Genomic DNA, 23,612 nt, shown 5'->3' on the forward strand with positions numbered 1-23,612 from the left:
AACTATGCCTGCCTTTATAAAGACATTTACTACCTGCCTAGTGCCTACCTTGGTTAATTTTTTGGTGTTATGGTACTACTACCAGTAAGTTGCCATGGTCCTCCTTCTGAGCTGCTGAACTGACCGCCCGCTTTGTCCTCCTGACTCAGTCACTACTACACTCTGCGTTCACACTGCCCGGGTCGCCGGGTGCATTTAATTTTTTGGCCAGCACTATGACGCTGTGCTACTACTACTGTGCTGCTGCTGCTGAAATGACCACCCGCTTTGTCCTCCTGACTCAGTCGCTACTACACTCTGCGTTCACATTGCCCGGGTCGCCGGGTGCATTTAATTTTTTGGCCAGCACTATGACGCTGTGCTACTACTACTGTGCTGCTGCTGCTGAACTGACCGCCCGCTTTGTCCTCCTGACTCAGTCGCTACTACACTCTGCGTTCACACTGCCCGGGTCGCCGGGTGCATTTAATTTTTTGGCCAGCACTATGACGCTGTGCTGCTACTACTACCACCAGTATGTTGCCGTGGTCCTTCTGTGCTGCTGAACTGACCGCCCGCATAGTCCTTCTCCTGACTCAGTCGCTACCACCACTGCACTCTGCGTTCACACTGCCCGTGTCCACTGACAACTCTGCTGCGATGTCATTGCTAATTGCTGCAAAAAAAAAAATAAAAAATTACAAAAACCTCTCTGGAGCCTTTTTGCCGTCAGCCACTCATCCTCCTCCAGCGGTACCTTCGCCGCCAAGTGCCATTGGAACTCGCCTTCACCTCTTTGACTGCTTAACGCGTATATCCCTTTTTAAAACCACTTATTACCAATTAATAGCCCCATTTAAAGTGTTGAGTTCACTTTAAAATCCATTTTCTCAAGAAAAAAAATTTTTGGGGGAATTTTTTATGTTGAAGTTATGTTGCCCCTTATCACCTCGATAATCCATGCTATTTGGGGGACTGTAGCATGTATGGGGGCTTTGTTATTAACGTTAAAAGAAAATCCGCCTCCGGGCGTGAATCCGCGCGTGATTACGCCATTCACGGGAAAAAATCCGCGTGGTTGCGTGGACGCGGACGAAAATCCGCATGCGGCGGGGCCGAATGCGGATTTTTTTTTGCAACCACGTGGATTTCCGAATTCGTGGATAAGGCACATCCGAGCATCTCTGGTGGCATACTTGCAATCCACATATGGCAGGCTGAAAAAATTCCAAATTGGGGAGGTGAAGTTTCCCCTTCGGCTCGAAGGTGCTGCTGCCGCTGGTCTCCCTGTGTCCCTGTGGTGGTTGGGGGGGGGGGGGGGTTTCTTGGTGCCGCTGGTGGCACTGGCAGAACTCTCCGGATCAGCACGCTGTGTGGCCTGCATACCACACCCACTTCTGATCCTGCCTATGTCTGCGATGTTGATCCTTCTAGCAAGGCCCGCAGACGCATCCTCCTCCTCAGAGCTGATGACATCCCCAGGATCTGCCACCCAGTCTCTGTCCTTCACCCTGTCATCATCATCCTCCCCCTCCGCAAACATGTCACAAACTCCCCTTCTGCATGCATGGCCTGATGGACACTCACCACTGTCTGACTGTCCAAAGCATCATCCCCCAAAGTGCCCATCAGCATTTCTTCCTCCTCCAATTCTGCCGCAACAGCACTCCATACCCTTGCTGTGCTTGGGGATAAGAAGTGCTGAGTGACAGGGTGCTGGTGTTGCCCGCTGGGGCTGGAGAACTGCACTCCTCCTCCTCCTCCCCAGGCAGTGCTGGGCAGCTGCTGCTGCTCTTGCGAACAGGAGTGGTGGCGGGGGTGGAGGACTCGGTTCCAGAGCTAATGGTGGCCTGCTCATCCACCATCAGTTCCACCACAGAGTCTACGTCCTTCTCCTCAATAGGACGGCTACGACCTGGCGGTGGGAGGAACATCTGCACCACACGCTGCTGCTGTGTCTCTGCAGTGTGACTCCCAGCTGTTGGGCGGCCAAGGCGTCCACGGCCAGTGGCTAATGGCGCAATAGCCACTGGTGCACACGCAGAACTGCGCATGGTGGTGGTGGTGGCGCAGCTGCCACGACCTCCTCTCTTGCCGATGCCCTTGCTGCCCTTGCTGCCCCTGCCCAAACCGCGGCTGCCAGTGCCAGACATCATATATTTTTAAGATTATACAAATGAAAAAAAAAGTTATGTATGTAAAGGCAGGCGGGACAAGTGGGGTACTTTAATGGGGTGGGAATGGTGGTGGTGGGTGTGTGAGGTGACGGACAGGTGTACTCTACAGCAGAGATCGGTGTAGCGCTAACGAGAGAGTGCGCAGTGCGCACACAAAGACCCTAGCTGACGCTGACTGACGGTGTCCCTATACACAGACTAGAGTACAGTACAATTCAGCGACTACACAATACAAGTAATATAAACAATAGGACGGGTGTAGCACTAATGAGAGGGCGCGGACAGCGCAGACGTGCACTGCGCACACAAAGACCCTAGGTAACGCGGTGACGGACGGTCCCTATACACAGACTAGAGTACACTACAGTACTAACTAAACAATAGAAGAATCTAGCTAAACAATAGAACAGGTGTGACTAGATTACAGAGAGCAGATACAGGACAGGTATAGCAGTAAAGCTGGGCCTTGCGAACTACAAAATAGTACAATAATCTATCTAACACAGAAGTAGTACAGTAGAGTAGGACAGATGAGAGCACAGGTAACTAGAGACTAGAGCACAGAGCAGGGCAGGCTGCCTTGCCTAGGCACAGGGCCTAGCTGCTGCAGCTGCAGCAGCACCAGTGACAGTCTCCCTCCCTAGTCCCTAATCACTAAACTAAACTGCCTAAAATACAATCTATCTACAATACAAAGCAATACAGGTGAATATCAAGTGTTGGAGTGTAAAAACGCTTGGTGTATTGAACAATAAATGCACTACTTGCACAGAAGAGAAAAGCACTGGAGCAGTCTCTCAGTACAGTCAATCAGTAAGTCACAAGCAGGACGAGTGAGGCAACAGGGAGCTCAAGCCCTCTGATTCGCTTGTGAGGACTCGAGGTGACGTCACCCACTGATGACGCTATCCGAGCTCCGTATTTGAGCTCGGATAGCTCGGATATCTCCGGATAGCTGATTGCTATCCGAATGCGCTCGGATAGCACAGCCCGGATAGCTAATACTATTCGAGCTCGGTATTCGAGCTCAAATAGTAAAAAAAGAGCTAGGATATCCGAGTATCTCGGATATCCGAGCTCGGATGAGCATCACTGCTGCTAGAGGCTGAGACTCCTCTTCTAGCCTTTTAGAGGATCTCACATACGGGGTTCCCATTCAGAGGTAACCACACCTCTGAGTAATCGCTGTGTGGTGGACATTTCAACGACCTGGTGTTTTTGACATTGTCATTATTGTTATTACTATTTTTAGTCCAAGAGGTTAGTCATACTTGTATTATTGGTGATTCTGCAGATCATCAATAATCAGGTATATATCAGTATTCTTGGTGATACTGCAGATCACCAATAATCAGATTCCCTCTGTGTGTGAACCTATCGTTACACTTCCACTGCTACATGGGAAGTCTTCCCTTGCTACCACCCCCTCTTACCCTCAATTACTGATTGGCAAATGTGATACTCAAATCGCAGATGTGTAGCTATTCTACTACCTCCTCACAGCAGTGGCCTATCTAGGTAAAATAGCCCTCATGGCAAACACTGAATTCCCCCCCCCCCCCCATCAAAACCCCAAGGATAGCAGTATTCTATCTACCAAAGCATACTCTTCACAGAATCAGAACCCCCTTCCCTCCTCCAAATCAGGGCAATCCTCCTCCCACAGAGCCATCACTCGCCACACAAATGCATTATCAGGGTTCCCCAAATACTGGAATGTAATAGTTACCATGCCCCAATATATACATAAATGAAATAGTCATGGCAGCCCACACCCCCTTTCCCCCCTCTGATACACGCATCAAGTAGTCATGTCTCCAGGTAAAACAATGAAGTAGTCGATGCATCCAGAAAACAATCAAGTAGTCACATATCTCCAGATAAAACAATAGGTAGTCACCCCCCCCCCCCCCCGTAAAGATAGCCAAAGTTGCCCCCCCCCCGTATAGGTAGCCCCAAGTATAAGGTAGCCAAAAGTGTCCCCTAGTATAGATATCCCCCTCTCATAGGTAGCCAAAAGTGTCCCCAGTATAGGTAGTTCCCCCCCATCGAGTAGCCAAAGTTGTCGCAAGTGTAGGTAGCCCCCCTCCCCCCCATAAGTAGCCAAAGGTGTCCCCAGTCTAGGTAGTATGGTGTCCCCAGTCTAGGTAGTAAGGTGTTCCCAATATAAGTAGTAAGGTCTCCCCAGTATAGGCAGTAAGGTGTGCCCAGTATAGGTAGCAAGGTGCCCCTAGTATAGGCAGTAAGGTTTCCCCAGTATAGGCAGTAAGGTGTGCCCAGTATAGGTAGTAAGGTGCCCCTAGTATAGGCAGTAAGGTGTCCCCAGTATAGGCAGTAAGGTTTCCCCAGTATAGGTAGTAAGGTGCCCTCAGTATAGGTAGTAAGGTGTCCCCATATCTCTATCACTGAAGGTGTGCTTTAAGCCATAGATACAAGTGTCCTCATTATATCCCCCAAACAGTACATCCACTATGCTCCAAAACAGAAGTGACTCAAATATTTCCTCAAACCACAAGTTCCCCCGTTATGTCCCCCAAAACACAAGTTACTTCATTATATTCCCATAGACAAGTTCCCCATTAAATCTTCTTCCAGTTCAGGGTAACTTAGCCAGGGAAGTGAACCTTGCACAGCTATAGTTATTCATCCTGCTTCGGTGAATGCAAGTTCCTTTGACTGTCATGCCAAACTGCAGTACCCATCTTGCAGCCAGCATGCTTGGAACATGACATGTGACAAACGTGTGAGAGGTACAAAGTCTGGACATAATAACCAGGAAAGCCCACGTACATTAAAGCAGGGTTACTAACTATAACTGTACCAATTTCTCCTCCCTGGCTACATTACTTAGCATTACATAGAGGGACAGAGCAGGCAATGAGTGAGTGGGCAAGAGGGCAGGCCAGCTGGCTGGCAGTATTGTAGCGACAAAAGGGCCCCCCTTGGTATGGTGAGCCCAAGACATCTGCCCCTTTTGTCCCTATTGTTAATATATCCCTCTTTGGGACTTGGCTTAACTCTTCCTTAAAATACTATTAATGTTCTAAGAGTTTCTGTTACTATTCACATCAGTAAAACTGTTGGATGGCATGCATATTACTATGTGCTTTGAACAATGGTAATGAGTCACTTTAATCCTTAGCCTTTTTTCCACTTTTTGGCAGTCAAGCAAATAATCAAAAATCGTATACATTTAGAATTTAATTTAGATTTATGTAATAATAAATGGAATGTGCACAGGCATGTAAAGAAAAAAAAATTATGTAAAATACTGAATGACTTCATAGCTTTGGTGAATAAATAACATTTGTGTGATGAAGCAGACTTCCAAGAATAGCTGGAGTTACATAATAGCACAAAAGGTACAAGGATATAGTAATTTATCTTTTTTAAAGTGGACCTGAACTCTTGCACAGGACAGAAGGAAAAGATAGAAAAATGCACCCTGTGTGTATTTAGAGAGCTTAGCCTGTGTAATTCCCCCTCATTTGTGTCTAATCACAATTTGTAATTTGATCTCTCAGCTGTGTCAGCTGGCTCCCTTGGCAGAGCAGCTAATTTGTAAATACAAGATGTTAACTCTATGTCTGCTTCCATGAAAGCATGAAATATACACACTGCAAATGTATTGCAGGATTTGTATCAGCAGTAACAAAGAAATGTTTTTCTTTAAATGTTATTATGCTGTTGTTTATCTTTTAGAGCAGAGAGGAAGTTCTAAGTTCATGTCCGCTTTAACTACATACTGCACCAGGTGTAGTATAATCACGCCCTGGGAAACTTCATTTGAAGTCCAAGGGCCGCGAAAGCTAGTCAATGGGAGTGGGCAGCCGTGCGCGCTACCATTACCGCCAGTTAGCGGGAACATGAATGAATGGGAACGCAGTTCCCATTCATTTAACTAAGTCCCCGATTCAATGAATGCCGGTGTCTATGAGACGACTGCATTCATTGTATCTTCTTGTTGTTACTGTGCACACATTACTTCCGGTTCACGTCCTTACGTACGTGAATCGGTAATAATGACTGAGGACATCTTGTGGCCAAATAGTAACACTACATACAAAACAACTTTATTCAATACAAATACCTACATTTACATAAAAAATTAACTATTTCCCTCCCACACTCCCCCATAGTACCTCTATATATATATATATATATATATATATATATATATATATATATATATATATATATATATATATATGTATATATATATATATATATATACAATTTACATAAAAAAAACACATAAATAGTTGCCTTACGGACTGAGCTTTTTTGTGTTGAATGGTATGTGAAACTGTGATTTTTTAATTTGTGGGCTTATAATTAGTGATGGATGCAAAACTGAAAAAATGCACCGTTAATTCCAAATAAAATATTAGTGCCATATATTGTACTAGGGAAATATTTTAAACTTTGCAATAACCAGGACAAATGGGCAAATAAAATGTGTGGGTGTTATTCACAGTAGAACGTTTTATTTTAACACTATAATGGCCGAAAATTGAGAAATAATGATTTTTTTCCATTTTTTTTCTTATTAATCCAATTAAAATGTGTTTAGAATAAAATAATTCTTAGCATAATGTACCTCCCAAAGAAAGCCTAATTTATGACGAAAAAAACAAGATAAAGATCAAGTCGTTGTGATTAGTTGTGATTAAGTTATTGGTAAAAGATTGGAAGGAGCGCTGACAAGTGAAAATTGCTCTGGTCCTAAAGGGGTAAAAACCCTCAGTGGTCAAGTAGTTAATATACATGCTCATGTTTCCTAGAAAAAAAGAAGTAAATTAAAAGGCACATTAACCACTTAACGACCGCCCCCAGCCGATGGGCGGCGGCAAAGTCCGGGCCCAAACGACCGCAATACGCCCATCGGCGGGGGCGGCTGCGGGAGTGGCTATGCGGCGATCGCGTCATTCGTGACGCGATCAGCCGCCGGGGACTGGCTCCGCCCCCCGTTCGCCGTAACCCGCCGGCCGTTCGGAAGCGCCGGCGGGTTACTGGCATCCGGATCGCCGCTGCAACAGTGTATAATAGGCTTTGTAATGTATACAAAGCCTATTATACTGGCTGCCTCCTGCCCTGGTGGTCCCAGTGTCCGAGGGACCACCAGGGCAGGCTGCAGCCACCCTAGTCTGCACCAAACACACTGATTTCCCCCCCCCCTGCCCCCTGATCGCCCACAGCACCCCTCAGACCCCCCCCTGCCCACCCCCCAGACCACTGTTTGCACCCAGTCACCCTCCTAATCACCCATCAATCACTATCTGTCAACGCTATTTTTTTTTTAAGTCCCTAATCTGCCCCCTACTCCCTCCTGATCACCCCCCCACCCCTCAGATTCTCCCCAGACCCCCCCCCAGACCCCCCCCCCCCGTGTACTGTATGCATCTATCCCCCCTGATCACCTGTCAATCACCTGTCAATCACCTGTCAATCACCCGTCAATCACCCCCTGTCACTGCCACCCATCAATCAGCCCCTGATCTGCCCCTTGCGGGCAATCTGATCACCCCCCCACACCAATAGATCGCCCGCAGATCCGACATCAGATCACCTCCCAAATCCATTGTTTACATCTATTCTCTCCTCTAAACACCCACTAATTACCCATCAATCACCCCCTATCACCACCTGTCACTGTTACCCATCAGATTAGACCCTAATCTGCCCCTTGCGGGCACCCAATCACCTGCCCACACGCTCAGATTGCCCTCAGACCCCCCCCTTATCAATTCGCCCGTGCAATATTTACATCTGTTATTCCGGGTAATAACCCACTGATCACCTGTCAATCACCCATCAATCACCCCCTGTCACTGCCACCCATCAATCACCCCCTGTCACTGCCACCCATCAATCAGCCCCTAACCTGCCCCTTGCGGGCAATCTGATCACCCCCCCACACCAATAGATCGCCCGCAGATCCGACATCAGATCACCTCCCAAATCCATTGTTTACATCTATTCTCTCCTCTAAACACCCACTAATTACCCATCAATCACCCCCTATCACCACCTGTCACTGTTACCCATCAGATTAGACCCTAATCTGCCCCTTGCGGGCACCCAATCACCTGCCCACACGCTCAGATTGCCCTCAGACCCCCCCCTTATCAATTCGCCCGTGCAATATTTACATCTGTTATTCCGGGTAATAACCCACTGATCACCTGTCAATCACCCATCAATCACCCCCTGTCACTGCCACCCATCAATCACCCCCAGTCACTGCCACCCATCAATCAGCCCCTAACCTGCCCCTTGCGAGCAATCTGATCACCCACCCACACCAATAGATCGCCCGCAGATCCGACATCAGATCACCTCCCAAATCCATTGTTTACATCTATTCTCTCCTCTAAACACCCACTAATTACCCATCAATCACCCCCTATCACCACCTGTCACTGTTACCCATCAGATTAGACCCTAATCTGCCCCTTGCGGGCACCCAATCACCCGCCCACACGCTCAGATTGCCCTCAGACCCCCCCCCCTTATCAATTTGCCCGTGCAATATTTACATCTGTTATTCCGGGTAATAACCCACTGATCACCTGTCAATCACCCATCAATCACCCCCTGTCACTGCCACCCATCAATCACCCCCTGTCACTGCCACCCATCAATCAGCCCCTAACCTGCCCCTTGCGGGCAATCTGATCACCCACCCACACCAATAGATCGCCCGCAGATCCGACATCAGATCACCTCCCAAATCCATTGTTTACATCTATTCTCTCCTCTAAACACCCACTAATTACCCATCAATCACCCCCTATCACCACCTGTCACTGTTACCCATCAGATTAGACCCTAATCTGCCCCTTGCGGGCACCCAATCACCCGCCCACACCTCAGAACGCCCTCAGACCCCAGCCCTGATCACCTCGCCAGTGCATTGCTTGCATCTATTTCCCCCCTCTAATCACACCTTGAGACACCCATCAATCACCTCCTGTCACCCCCTAGCACACCTACCCATCAGATCAGGCCCTAATTTGCCCCGTGTGGGCTCCTGATCACTCGGCCAAACCCTCAGATCCCCCTCAGACCCCCTTCCGATCACCTCCCCAGTGCATTGATTGCATCTATTTTCCCCTCTAACCGCCCCCTGAGACACCCATCAATCACCTCCTGTCACCCCCCTAGCACTCCTATCCATCAGATCAGGCCCAATACATCCTGTCATCTAAGAGGCCACCCTGCTTATGACCGATTCCACAAAATTTGCCCCCTCATAGACCACCTGTCATCAAAATTTGCAGATGCTTATACCCCTGAACAGTCATTTTGAGAAATTTGGTTTCCAGACTACTCACAGTTTTGGGCCCGTAAAATGCCAGGGCAGTATAGGAACCCCACAAGTGACCCCATTTTAGAAAGAAGACACCCCAAGGTATTCTGTTAGGTGTATGATGGGTTCATAGAATATTTTATTTTTTGTCAAAAGTTAGCGGAAATTGGATTGTTATTGTTTTTTTCACAAAGTGTCATTTTTCACTAACTTGTGAGAAAAAATAAAATCTTCTATGAACTCACCATACCCCTAACGGAATACCTTGGGGTGTCTTCTTTCTAAAATGGGGTCACTTGTGGGGTTCCTATACTGCCCTGGCATTTTAGGGGCCCTAAACCGTGAGGAGTAGTCTAGAAAACAAATGCCTCAAAATGACCTGTGAATAGGACGTTGGGCCCCTTAGCGCACCTAGGCTGCAAAAAAGTGTCACACATGTGGTATCGCCATACTCAGGAGAAGTAGTATAATGTGTTTTGTGGTGTATTTTTACACATACCCATGCTGGGTGGGAGAAATCTCTCTGTAAATGGACAATTGTGTGTAAAACAAATAAAAAAATGTGTCATTTACAGAGATATTTCTCCCACCCAGCATGGTTATATGTAAAAATACACCACAAAACACATTATACTACTTCTTCTGAGTACGGCGATACCACATGTGTGACACTTTTTTGCAGCCTAACTGTGCTAAGGGGCCCAAAGTCCAATGAGTACCTTTAGGATTTCACAGGTCATTTTGAGACATTTGGGTTCAAGACTACTCCTCACGGTTTAGGGCCCCTAAAATGCCAGGGCAGTATAGGAACCCCACAAGTGACCCCATTTTAGAAAGAAGACACCCCAAGGTATTCTTTTAGGTGTATGATGAGTTCATAGAAGATTTTATTTTTTGTCACAAGTTAGCGGAAATTGATATGTATTGTTTTTTTTTTCACAAAGTGTCATTTTCCGCTAACTTGTGACAAAAAAAAAATCTTCTATGAACTCACCATACTCCTAACAGAATACCTTGGGGTGTCTTCTTTCTAAAATGGGGTCACTTGTGGGGTTCCTATACTGCCCTGGCATTTTAGGGGCCCTAAACCGTGAGGAGTAGTCTAGAATCCAAATGCCTCAAAATGACCTGTGAATAGGACGTTAGGCCCCTTAGCGCACCTAGGTTGCAAAAAAGTGTCACACATGTGGTATCGCCGTACTCAGAAGAAGTAGTATAATGTGTTTTGGGGTGTATTTTTATACATACCCATGCTGGGTGGGAGAAATCTCTCTGTAAATGGACAATTGTGTGTAAAAAAAATCAAATAATTGTCATTTACAGAGATATTTCTCCCACCCAGCATGGGTATGTGTAAAAATACACCCCAAAACACATTATACTACTTCTCCTGAGTACGGCGGTACCACATGTGTGGCACTTTTTTGCACCCTAAGTGCGCTAAGGGGCCCAAAGTCCAATGAGTACCTTTAGGATTTCACAGGTCATTTTGCCACATTTGGTTTCAAGACTACTCCTCACGGTTTAGGGCCCCTAAAATACCAGGGCAGTATAGGAACCCCACAAATGACTCCATTTTAGAAAGAAGACACCCCAAGGTATTCCGTTAGGAGAATGGCGAGTTCATAGAAGATTTTATTTTTTGTCACAAGTTAGCGGAAAATTACACTTTGTGAAAAAAAACAATTAAAATCAATTTCCGCTAACTTGTGACAAAAAAAAAAAATCTTCTATGAACTCACCATACATCTAACGGAATACCTTGGGGTGTCTTCTTTCTAAAATGGGGTAATTTGTGGGGTTCCTATACTGTCCTGGCATTTTAGGGGCCCTAAACCGTGAGGAGTAGTCTTGAAACGAAATTTCTCAAAATGACCTGTGAAATCCTAAAGGTACTCATTGGACTTTGGGCCCCTTAGCGCAGTTAGGGTGCAAAAAAGTGCCACACATGTGGTATCGCCGTACTCAGGAGAAGTAGTATAATGTGTTTTGGGGTGTATTTTTCCACATACCCATGCTGAGTGGGAGAAATATCTCTATAAATAGACAATTGTGTGTAAAAAAAATAAAAAAATTGTCATTTACGGAGATATTTCTCCCACCCAGCATGTGTATGTGTAAAAATACACCCCAAAACACATTATACTACTTTTCCTGAGTACGGCAATACCACATGTGTGGCACTTTTTTGCGGCCTAACTGCGCTAAGGGGCCCAAAGTCCAATGAGCATCTTTAGGCTTTACAGGGGTGCTTACAATTAGGCACCCCCCAAATGCCAGGACAGTAAACACACCCCACAAATGACCCCATTCTGGAAAGTAGACACTTCAAGGTATTCAGAGAGGAGCATAGTGAGTCTGTGGCAGATTTCATTTTTTTTTGTCGCAAGTTAGAAGAAATGGAAACTTTTTTTTTTTTTTTTTTTTGTCACAAACTGTCATTTTCCGCTAACTTGTGACAAAAAATAAAATCTTCTATGAACTCACCATGCCTCTCACTGAATACTTTGGGATGTCTTCTTTCCAAAATGGGGTCATTTGGGGGGTATTTGTACTATCCTGGAATTTTAGCCCCTCATGAAACATGACAGGTGCGCAGAAAAGTCAGAGATGCTTGAAAATGGGAAAATTCACTTTTGGCACCATAGTTTGTAAACGCTATAACTTTTACCCAATCCAATAAATATACACTGAATGTTTTTTTTTTTATCAAAGACATGTAGCAGAATAACTTTCGCGCTCAAATGTATAGGAAATTTTACTTTATTTGAAAAATGTCAGCACAGAAAGTTAAAAAAGTCATTTTTTTGACAAAATTCATGTCTTTTTTGATGAATATAATAAAAAGTAAAACTCGCAGCAGCAATCAAATAGCATCAAAAGAAAGCTGTATTAGTGACAAGAAAAGGAGGTAAAATTCATTTAGGTGGTAGGTTGTATGACCGAGCAATAAACCGTGAAAGCTGCAGTGGTCTGAATGGAGAAAAAGGCTCTGGTCCTTAAGGGGCGAAAAGACTGTGGTCCTGAAGTGGTTAAGTATACAATATCCTCTTATATAGAAAAGCAAATGCTTTTGTCTCATGTAATCTGTGCTAATGTTCATGAAGTAATGGAGTTCAAAATGTTTTTGCATGAAAAAGATTAGCTGACCTTGATGATTAATTTCAGTTGGCTTTGTTTTAGAGAGAAATGTATCCGGATATCCTACATTATATGCTGAAAACAAAATGTGTCACTTTATTGGCAGCACGAGAACAGCATTACTTGTCAGTATAACCTTATCGCTTTTGTAGGCAACTATATAAAATAGCTTTCTCCACTGACACTTATTATGACATGACACAGTGTATAAAAGTTCTGTATCTGTCATCTAAGTAATTTTTTTCTTAATCCGTATAATACTATATAGCAGCATCCAGATCTCAGACAACCACACCAAATCCTACTGCTACTGTCTATCCTCTATAATAAAACCCCTGTGTCCCTGCGTCACGCTGTCCCTGTGTAGCTGGGTCCGTGCTGTTTGCTATTGCACATGTGCGCAGCACGGACCCAGCCTCATAGGGAAAGGAGGACGGGGCCAGGGAGCCGGGCGGGCGTGTGAGCGGGCGGCTGGGTGTGCGGCGGGTGCGCGCGCACACGTGTGCGGTTGATGCTCACGGTGTGTGCGGCGGGTGCACGCGCATGCGCAGTAACAGGCGGCGGGCGGCGGCGAACACAGACCTAGAGCCCATTTTTAAACGGGCTTGGTTCTGCTAGTATATGTATAAAATAGTAAGTTCTATTGGCACCAGCTCCACTGGTGCCTTGGTGTAATATACACTCACCTAAAGGATTATTAGGAACACCTGTTCAATTTCTCATTAATGCAGTTATCTAATCAACCAATCGCATGGCAGTTGCTTCAATGCATTTAGGGGTGTGGTCCTGGTCAAGATAATCTCCTGAACTCCAAACTGAATGTTAGAATGGGAAAAAAAGGTGATTTAAGCAATTTTGAGCATGGTATGGTTGTTGGTGCCAGAGGGGCTGCTATGAATATCTCACAATCTGCTCAGTTACTGGGATTTTCACGCACAACCATTTCTAGGGTTTAAAAAGAATGGTTTGAAAATGCCTTGTTGATGCTAGAGGTCAGAGGAGAATGGGCCGACAGATTCAAGCTGATAGAAGAGCAACGTTGACTAAAATAACCACTCATTACAACTGAGGTATGCAGCAAAGCATTTGCGAAGGTGGATGGGCTACAAAAGCAGAAGACCCCACTGGGTACCACTCCACTCATCTCCAAAACAAATAGGAAAAAGAAGCTACAATTTGCACAAGCTCACCAAAATTGGACAGTTGAAGACAGGAAAAATGTTGCCTGGTATGATGAGTCTCGATAGAGTCAGAATTTGGCGTAAACAGAATGAGAACATGGATCCATCATGCCTTGTTACCACTGTGCCGGCTGGTAGTGTAATGGTGTGGGGGATGTTTTCTTGGCACACTTTATGGCCCTTAGGGCAACGGGCTACCAGAACATTGTTTCTGACCATGCCCATCCCTTCATGACCACCATATACCCATCCTGTGATGGTTACTTCCAGCAAGATAATGCACCATGTCACAAAGCTCGAATCAATTTAAATTGGTTTCCTGAACATGACAATGAGTTCACTGTACTAAAATGGCCCCCACAGTCACCAGATCTCAACCCACTAGAGTATTTTTGGGATGTGATGGAACAGAAGTTTGGTGCCCTGGATATGCATCCCACAAATCTCCATCAACTGCAAGATGCTATCCTATCAATATGGGCCAACATTTCTAAAGAATGCTTTCAGCACCATGTTGAATCAATGCCACATAGAATTAAGGCAGTTCTGAAGGCGAAAGGGGGTCATAAACCGTATTAGTATGGTGTTCCTAATAATCCTTTAGTGTAACTGGTCTTATAGCATATATTAAGTGGTTTTACAGTTACTTTCTTTTTCTCAGTATCCTCCAGAGGCTTCCCTGTCAACATCCTCCTCGCTGGTCCAGAACTGAAATTCCCAAAAGCCTGTAGACAAAGGCTTGTCGATGGAGGTTGCTTGCACTGCACAGCTGCAGACAACTTGCACCTGTGTAGTAGCATGGAGCCGAACAGGCTTGGCTATTTCCGCCAGGTCTAGGTGGCGGCTTTGTGCTACTGTGCGAGCCGTCTGCTCTTCTGCAGTGTGGATGAGCTCCATGGACCTTTGGTGCTCCCAGCGCTGGGCAGAGTAGGAGCCAGAGAGTTCCCTCTACCGAGGTAAGTATCAATATGTTTCCCTCAACAACCTCCTTGGATTAGAGATTTTAGAGGTATTGGTTAATGAACAGACTGTCCTTATCAATGTTATCCATCCGAGCAATCATTCTTATATGCAATCATCTACTGTTCTGCACAATTTAGTCAATTCTTTAGATTTTTGGGGTTTAGTTGTTGATGTGCTCAGATACTTCCCAGATACTTACACATTGAACCAGTAACGCGTAAAAAATGTATGTGTTAATGTTCCTGGACTAGCAGGAATGCGTAAAAATGTACGCAATGCGTCTTGCCGACCTCCGAAGTTGGCAAGCTGCCAGCGGGGGACTGGAGCAGCAGTGAGTGACTACGAGGGCACAGGATGGCTGCATGGGGCTGGTAGAAGCCCCAGGTAAGTGAAACTCATTTTTTTATTTTGCTTGAACTTTCCCTTTAATGACTGCCTTCATTTCATGTTTCGACTATTTTATCCTTTAGAATGCAAGATTGTGTTGGCATGGCCTTCTTAACTACAGTATATATTTCTGATCTGCACCCCCTTTGTTTTTTATAATATATATATATATATATATATATATATATATATATATATATATATATATATATAGAAATATAAAAATATATATATATATATAGGTAAGGGCTGTAAGGGCAGTCACCCTGGAGAATCCCTGAGCATCGGTGCTTTCATCCAGTTCCACACCTGCCACCATAGGGGTCACGCAAGTATAGCCTGCACTGCAAAAGTTCACGCTCCCTGCATGTTATGTGCTTTGCAATCTGCTTTGTTTATGCTGAATATTGGGCATGTTTTGAACTTCATGGTCTGAGGATCAGAGTGTATCGTCACAAGGTGCTTGATGCATAGCAGTGACTTTGAAGCCTATCAATGTGTGAATAAAGTGGTGACAGCTTTTTATCCTGAAGTGCTTGCCAAGCCAGTCTCTTCTTTTTTTGAGTAATTGAAACTTGTTTTCTTTGGAAGTGGCACCAGGATTGAGTCACCCATTTAAATAGCAGAAGCACCTCAGTTCTCCCCACTTTTCTCCTTGTGTTGATATATTGCTTGCAATGGCGACATCTCTCTCAGGGGAGACAGAGGAAGATAACATGACGGAAGTGGTAGAGCATGATTTAAGTTTGGACTTTTGCCAAATGGATATGAATGAAATGGAGGCAGTGCAGGCAGGAAGAGATCAATGGAAAGATTTCTTTGTGGATGACTTGGCAGTAGATGGAAGAGATGTAGTGTTGGAAAGACTGGAATTTAAGTTGGCAAGAGCAACTGAAAAAGAAATCAAGCTTTTTTGGTCTATCGCATCGTTTGAACAGTATGATGATAAAGGTTATGCTTCCAGAGGTTTTCGTAATTACCAGGAACCACTGGAATACCAGGATGATCCAGTTTTTATGGAGAAATGGCGTGGAGCGCATATATCTCATGCAAAGAATTTAATGAATATAGTACAAGAACGTACCAAAATAGAGCATAAGAAGGTGAAAAGTGAAATTGCAGAGTTGCAAGGACAACTGAAAGATCTTATGCATGATGACGATTATAAATCATTGATGACAAAAATCGATCTAAAAGGGGCCACAATACAAAAAGAAACTAAAGATAGAAAGTTACGGAAGCTTTTAAGAGATCAAGATGATTTTCAGAAAGGGAGAGTTTTTCAATGGGGAACAGGGAATAGAGGTTTTCAAGGACGTCCTTGGAGAAAACGTTTCCCCAAAAAACCTAAAAAGCGGGATCACTGGACCTCAGGGTCAGGGTCAGATAGTCCAGATGAGAAAGAGAGTGATGGGGTTACAAAAAATAAACAGAACAATCCAAATAGTAATAATAAAAAAAGGGGAAGCGCCCAAAAAGAGGAGGAGACGGGGAGGAGAAAGAGGAGGAGAAACGGATCAGAATCCTCAGGCAGGGATACTGAAACATGTTTCCTGGAAAGGACTCTCCTAGTCTCCTAGCACAAGAGAAATTAAATAATGATATAGAAAATGAGGACACCCCTAAAGTCAATGATTGAGACCAGTTAATGGACTCTGTCGTTAATAAGGAAGAAAAATTGACCGTTGTGAATTTAACAGGGGTTCAGTTACCACGAGAATGTATTGAACTTTTGGGAAAAGGTTTGAATTTCGGACTCACTCAAGAATTCGATTTTCATAAATTTGAAGTGGATCTATATAAAGCAACAAGGAAAATTCAAATTGATCGGGTGTTTAGTAAAATACAGGGAGAATCTGCCAGTATAATTCCTAATCCGTTAGGTCATGGCATCTCGAGAAATTTGGGATTTACTTTAAAAGTGCAAGAAAGTGACTCAGCTGTATTGAAGGATCTTTGTGATCTGCTTGAAGAAACGGATAGGGGGGACATTAGCATGACCTTTAAGCCAGAGGAAGATAATGAAGATGCAAAAGAACCTTTTCATATTAAATCAAAAACTCCTTTCCCTCTTCCACCAGGGTCCCCAGTCGATATTTTTCATGAGGCAGTGTTAAGGGATGTGAAAGCTCAGATCTATCCTGGAGTTTCATCAAATTTAAATGAGAAAGAAGCTAAGGCATTAAAATGGTTAAAATCTAGACAAGACCTTATTATTAAAAAAGCAGACAAGGGGGGGAATATAGTGGCCATGAGCCGGGAATATTATGTTAAAGAAGCCCACCGTCAATTGCTAGATAAGGATTCTTATTTGAAATTAAAAACTAACCCTACCAAGAAATTCCAGGATGGGCTGCGCACATTGCTTAGAAAAGGTGTCACTAGAAATTTCTTGAGTCAAAAATTAGGTGAACAATTGTTTGTAGAATACCCACGGCATCCCGTGTGGTATTTCTTGCCAAAAATCCATAAGTCCCTGGTCGATCCCCCGGGGCGACCAATTGTGTCTGGAAGGGGCTCAGTGACTGAGCCCCTTTCCAAATTCCTCGACCACACCCTCAGACCCTTCTTAGAGGAAATTCCTTCTTATTTGAAGGATTCAACTGCAGTATTAAAATTAGTAGAAGAGTGGGAGTTAGGTGACGAGTACAGTTTGGCAAGTATTGATGTAGTGAATTTATACGGTAGTATTCCACAGGAGAAAGGAGTTATGGTAGTTGAAGAAATTTTAGGAAGAAAACATAAGGATTGTGGTTATGTCTCCTTTATTGGAGAATGTCTCAAGTGGGTATTAAGTTCTAATGCCTTTAAATTTGGGGGGGAGTGGTTTCAGCAAGTGACGGGGACAGCGATGGGGACCCCTGTGGCCCCTGTCCTCGCAAATCTGTACCTTTCCCTTTGGGAAGAAGAATATATTTATAGTTCCCGAAATCCATTCAGACAATATCTGGGGGTGTGGAAGAGGTATGTGGATGACATTTTGGTCGTCTGGGGATCGACCAGGGACAAGTTTTTAGAGTTTGTAGAATTTATTCAAGATAATGCATTTGAATTGTCTTTCACAAGTGAATGGGGAGGACACGAAATCACCTTTTTGGATTTGCGATTGGTTGTTGAAAATCACAGAGTGGTGACGGAGGGATTTAGAAAACCGACGGCCACCAATTCAGTTCTGCATGTAGAGAGTTATCATCCGAGACATACAGTCGAGGCTATTCCATATAGCCAGTTTGTAAGGTTACGTAGGAATAATTCAGAGTACTCCAAATTTGTAGAACAAGCTATGGAGTTAAAAGCGAGACTTTTAGCCCGAGGTTACCAGGAGTTAAATATTCAGCAGGCATTTGAGAAAGCTTCTAAGTTGGATCGATTGGGATTGCTCAATTATAAGACAAGGAAAAAGAATAGAGACAGATTTCCGTTCGTATTTGATTATAACCCGATGCACAAAAGAATTAAAGAGATTATTTTGAGACATTGGCCAATTTTGAAAGATGATAGAGAGATTTCTCAAGATAAAAAACAGAGTCCCTTGATTACGTTTAGGAGGAGTGAAACAATTGGAAGTAGAATCACACAGAGTGAATTTCGGAATGTTAGTCAGGGTACTTGGTTAGACAATATGAGATATAAAGGCTCCAGGCCATGTGGTCATTGTGTGGCTTGTCCTAATATGGCAAGATGTGATAGGGTACGGTTAGGCCCTATTGATTGGAAAATTAAGTCCTTGATTACATGCAGAACGGAATTTGTGGTTTACGCGATCATATGTAGTTGTAATCGGTACTATATAGGTATGACAACCCGTAATTTACGGAGACGAATTAGAGAACACGTTAAGTCGGTTAGTTCAAAAGAAGGTTGTCCACGACTAATTGAACATATGAATGAGTTTCATGGAGGGAGGACCTCAGAAATGAGAGGTTTAGGTCTACTGCATATTCCCCTAAATAGTAGAGGGGGAGATAGGGAAAATATTTTGTTACAGAGGGAGGCATGGTTGATCAGCATAACTGAAGCCTTGGGTCCTCTTGGACTCAATGAGCGGAACGACCTGACGTGTTTTCTATAATAAGTTGTAATTTGGATTTATAATTGACAGTGTTGAGATACTTATTGAGATCTAAGCCTTCTCCCTCCTCCCTTCCCTCTAGTCCTCCTTTTTTCTTCTCCCCCCCCCCTTTTTTCCATCCCCCAGAGTGTGAAAACAACTTCTTTCTCCTTCCTCCCTCTCTTTCCTTTCAGTCTGGTCTTGGTTATGGAGATTAATGAAGTGAAAAATGATTGATTGGCCTCTTTTTTATCATGGTCCGATTTTTAGTCGTATGTAATGCCACTCACTTTTTGTACCTGGTGTAGTGTTTAACTTTAAATTAACTCTAAATTAATCTATATTTATGGAACAAATGGTGTAAATTTACGAATTATAATAGAATATGGAGCCTTTAGATGCGATAGTTGATAAAAAGTCTTGTCTTTTTACAGTTAATATTATTGGAATGAGTAGATGATTAGTGTTAAGGGGTGATAGTCTTAATAAGGACCTCTTTGCACCTTCTCTTGCCACTTTGGTTTCCACGCTCGTTCTTCCTGGATCTGGCTGATGAAAGCACTGATGCTCTCCTTGGCGCTTTTTTCTTTGTTCAAGATGCAGTTTGCATCTTGGCCACAAGATGGTAGCAGGCGCTAGTTTTTCTTCCCACACACTGGCGCGGAACGGTAGCTTGGCAACCGTGGAGCGCACGCGTAAGGCGGAAGGACGTGGGCAGAAGGGAGGAGGAGAACGTGACGGCGTGACGCCTTAAAGGCGGAAGACGCCGGCGCGACACACCAGCAACCCACGATGCGCCGATACCGGACGTAGAAGCCGGAGGAGCCACCACAACACCGGGACCCAGATAGTGCGACACCGCCCCTCTGATGAGGCCCACGGATAGTTAGGGCGAAACGGCTGTAAGGGCAGTCACCCTGGAGAATCCCTGAGCATCTGTGCTTTCATCCAGTTCCACACCTGCCACCATAGGGGTCACGCAAGTATAGCCTGCACTGCAAAAGTTCACGCTCCCTGCATGTTATGTGCTTTGCAATCTGCTTTGTTTATGCTGAATATTGGGCATGTTTTGAACTTCATGGTCTGAGGATCAGAGTGTATCGTCACAAGGTGCTTGATGCATAGCAGTGACTTTGAAGCCTATCAATGTGTGAATAAAGTGGTGACAGCTTTTTATCCTGAAGTGCTTGCCAAGCCAGTCTCTTCTTTTTTTGAATAATATTGTAGTTGTAAAAAAAAATAACTGGTGCTTAGCAGGTTTTAAAAGTATTTAAAGGGAACCCAAGGTAAAAATAAACTGAGGGGATAAATAATTATATTTATCCTCCTACTCCTAAAAATGACTTTTTTTAAGTATCCCTTTAAAGATTTTTAAAGATTTAAAAGTAGGTTACATGTTTTACTGTATCTAATCAGTGGCAGCCTATTAAGTGTCCCAGAGTTACAAAAAGGTCAATAGTTCATGTATTTTATCTCTCCCTTCTCTCAGAAGTTGTATTCTGTCAGGAAAACTTTATAGCTGTAATTTGCTTGTTAGTGATGTTTACTATATTCCCGACAAGGTACCGACAAGACAGAAGCTGTCACTTTCATGCCTAGAAATTAACTATTTCGGGCAGCAATATAAAGCAAGTAAAACAGCCTGGTTATTAATGTTTTGTGATTACAAAAAGAGAAGAGTGGGCACTGCTGCATAAAACCCCTTTATTGTGGCCGGGTTACAGAAGGACCTTCTGTAACCCGGCCACAATAAAGGGATTTTATGCAGCAGTGCCCACTCTTCTCTTTTTGTAATCAAGACGCTGTGGCATACCAGTGCACGCTGCAGGTAAGCCCACTTGTGACCGTTCCATCCCTGCCGCATACTGGTGCCAGTTTTCTTTTCTCTTTTTTCTTTTATTAATGTTTTGTACTGTGCATACACGTCTCATAATGTCACATATTGCCTTGGGTACATTGTAAAGCGGAACTGTAAAAAGATAAAAAACAAACTGTTTCACTTACCTGGGGCTTCTGCAAGCCTCCAGCAGCCATCCTGTGCCGTGCCAGTCCGTATCCTCTCTTTGCGTTCCAGTCTGCAATAGCGCAATTGTAGACGGGAACGTGTAGAAAAGATACGCTTGGCAGGACTGCGCTGGCCTCAACTTGCAAGACGAGGAACGGAGTGGTGATGGGAGAACGGAGGCTCGTCGAGGACAGGATGGCTGCTGGAGGCTTGCAGAAGCCCCTGGTAAGTGAAACAGTTTGCTTTTAATCTATTTACAGTTCTGCTTTAAATCTAACTCCAGTAGTAAAACAACATACAACAATGCTTTGTTAATTTTTAATTAACACAAATTAAGCCACAATGGTACATGGTGGTTGTTCTTTCTAAATGTATTTTAACTTACATTTTCTGCAGTATGGTTTTGCTGGTCATTGTTGGAACAAAAGTTAGTCAAATGAGCATATTGTAGAACACTAAAATGTTACACCATAGAAATGCCATCTTAATATGGGAAAATGGTCAGTTTGACTGAAATAAGCCTTGCATTTAGGACTATATGAGAATGGGGCACTGCCAGTGGCACAGAAATTAAGGATGCAAAGTTTGTAACAGCAACTGGGCTCTTAGGCCAGACAGCCCTTTTAAGGTTTTACTTATTTTTAAGTTCTGTAGGGGAGAAAACATTTCACTACTGTACCAGTTTTTACCTACTGAGCCATGACACATGTGCCACAAGTCTATGGGGGCCAGGAATGCTTGAAATAGAAGTTGTGCAAAGCCTTTGCTTCATAACTAAAACCCACTGCTAAAGTGTAGGCCTCATTCTCTACAATCTACAGAAAGCAAAAACTGATGGGGGAGAAATGTAGGGCACAGCTCAACTAGCCAGCACTAGCCTGAATGCGTTTTTTCACTAGTGGTTTTCTGTTTCTGTTCTGTTGATTTAGATTTCATTTGAAAGCAGCAGGGACAGCTATGCTATCCCAGAAAAAACAACAACATACATACATATATATATATATATATATATATATATAGATAGATAGATAGATAGATAGATAGATAGATAGATAGATAGATAGATAGATATGTATATAGATATTTGTTCTATTTACATAACATGTGTGTGTTGATCTGTCCACATTTACTGACTCTGACTGAAGCCAATCCTAATGTCATTTCCCCCTCACTTTTTTTTACTCCTAGAAACTGCACTGTCCTATCTAGCTTGTAAACACATGTGAGCACAGCATAGATTCTATTTTAGCAGCTTGTGCAGAGGGGTGAGGTGTATGGCCCTCCTCAGCCTTGTGTCACACTGAACTGCTCTCAGCCAATCAGTGAAGAGCAGGAATGTGGGAGGGAAGATAACAGGCTTCCCTCTGCTAAGCAATGTACCAAATAGAGCCAGGCTGACTGAGATAAGATTTATTACAGCAGAAAAATTAATGATTATATTGGAATGCTTACAATGCAGGGTTAGGTTGTAGACTTCATAATAAACACAGAACAGTGGGTAAATGGAATTTGATTTTATGGTTGACAATACCACTGTAAGCAATTTCCAACAGCTGCCACAGTGATAGAAGGCGAATCTTACTTTCATGACACAATAGCTGCTCTCTAACTGCTATCTTGTGCTAACTACACTCTTTCTAGTCATCAGTTCAAGAAGTTAAATTGTAGCATTTTTTTAACAAATAATCAGTAAGACTTATTTTTGTTTATCATTATACAACAAATATTGGTTTTTACTCTTTGTTTTTTATTTTTCTTCTACAAATCAAAGATGTATCCTATGCTGCACAGCAACATATTTATTTGATAATAATTATGCTTTTTCCTCCAGGATCTCACATCCAGAGCCACTGTTTTCAGATACATAATAATGATTATGAATGCAAAACCTTAGGGTGAGTTTATGCCAACATATATCTGCTTCTGCAAGACAGATGTTTGAAAATATCTGCTAAAGCTGACTCCAGCATGATCTAAGTTATGCACATTGTCACTGCAGCAAATACTTTACCTTACGCCATGCAAATTGCCCCATAAATTATACTGACTGCACAGTAATGCTTCCAAAACGAAGATGTATTTGTCAGATTGTCCAAATCTTGTTTTAGATGTATGCCAATGGCGGTTCAGAAGCAATTAGTATAGATTAAGTTTTTGTTTAATAACTTAGGCAAATGATGGCTCATAAAATTTCTCACTTTGATCATATTAACAAAAAAGAGGAAAAAGAAGAGAGACCATTTTTGTCTCAATGGCGTATCTCATTTAAAAGCTCCACAAAAGAGTATTCCTCCATAGGGATAATTGTACTCACCATAGTTCAAAGTACATCACTTGAACAAAACATTTTAAAACAAGAAAACAGACTGAATACACAGATGTCCAGGTTAGCATTGCTGAAAACCCTATGTACAAA

General features: G+C 43.5%; 1 pseudogene; it reads right to left on the minus strand.

Annotated features, from left to right (window-relative positions):
* Positions 1–19,519: 19,519 nt before the first annotated feature.
* The window catches only part of LOC137535075 (uncharacterized), a 65,188-nt pseudogene continuing 61,095 nt past the window's right edge, over positions 19,520–23,612 (minus strand).

This window comes from Hyperolius riggenbachi, chromosome 1, assembly GCF_040937935.1.
Source record: "Hyperolius riggenbachi isolate aHypRig1 chromosome 1, aHypRig1.pri, whole genome shotgun sequence".
NCBI classification, from domain to species: Eukaryota; Metazoa; Chordata; class Amphibia; order Anura; family Hyperoliidae; genus Hyperolius; species Hyperolius riggenbachi.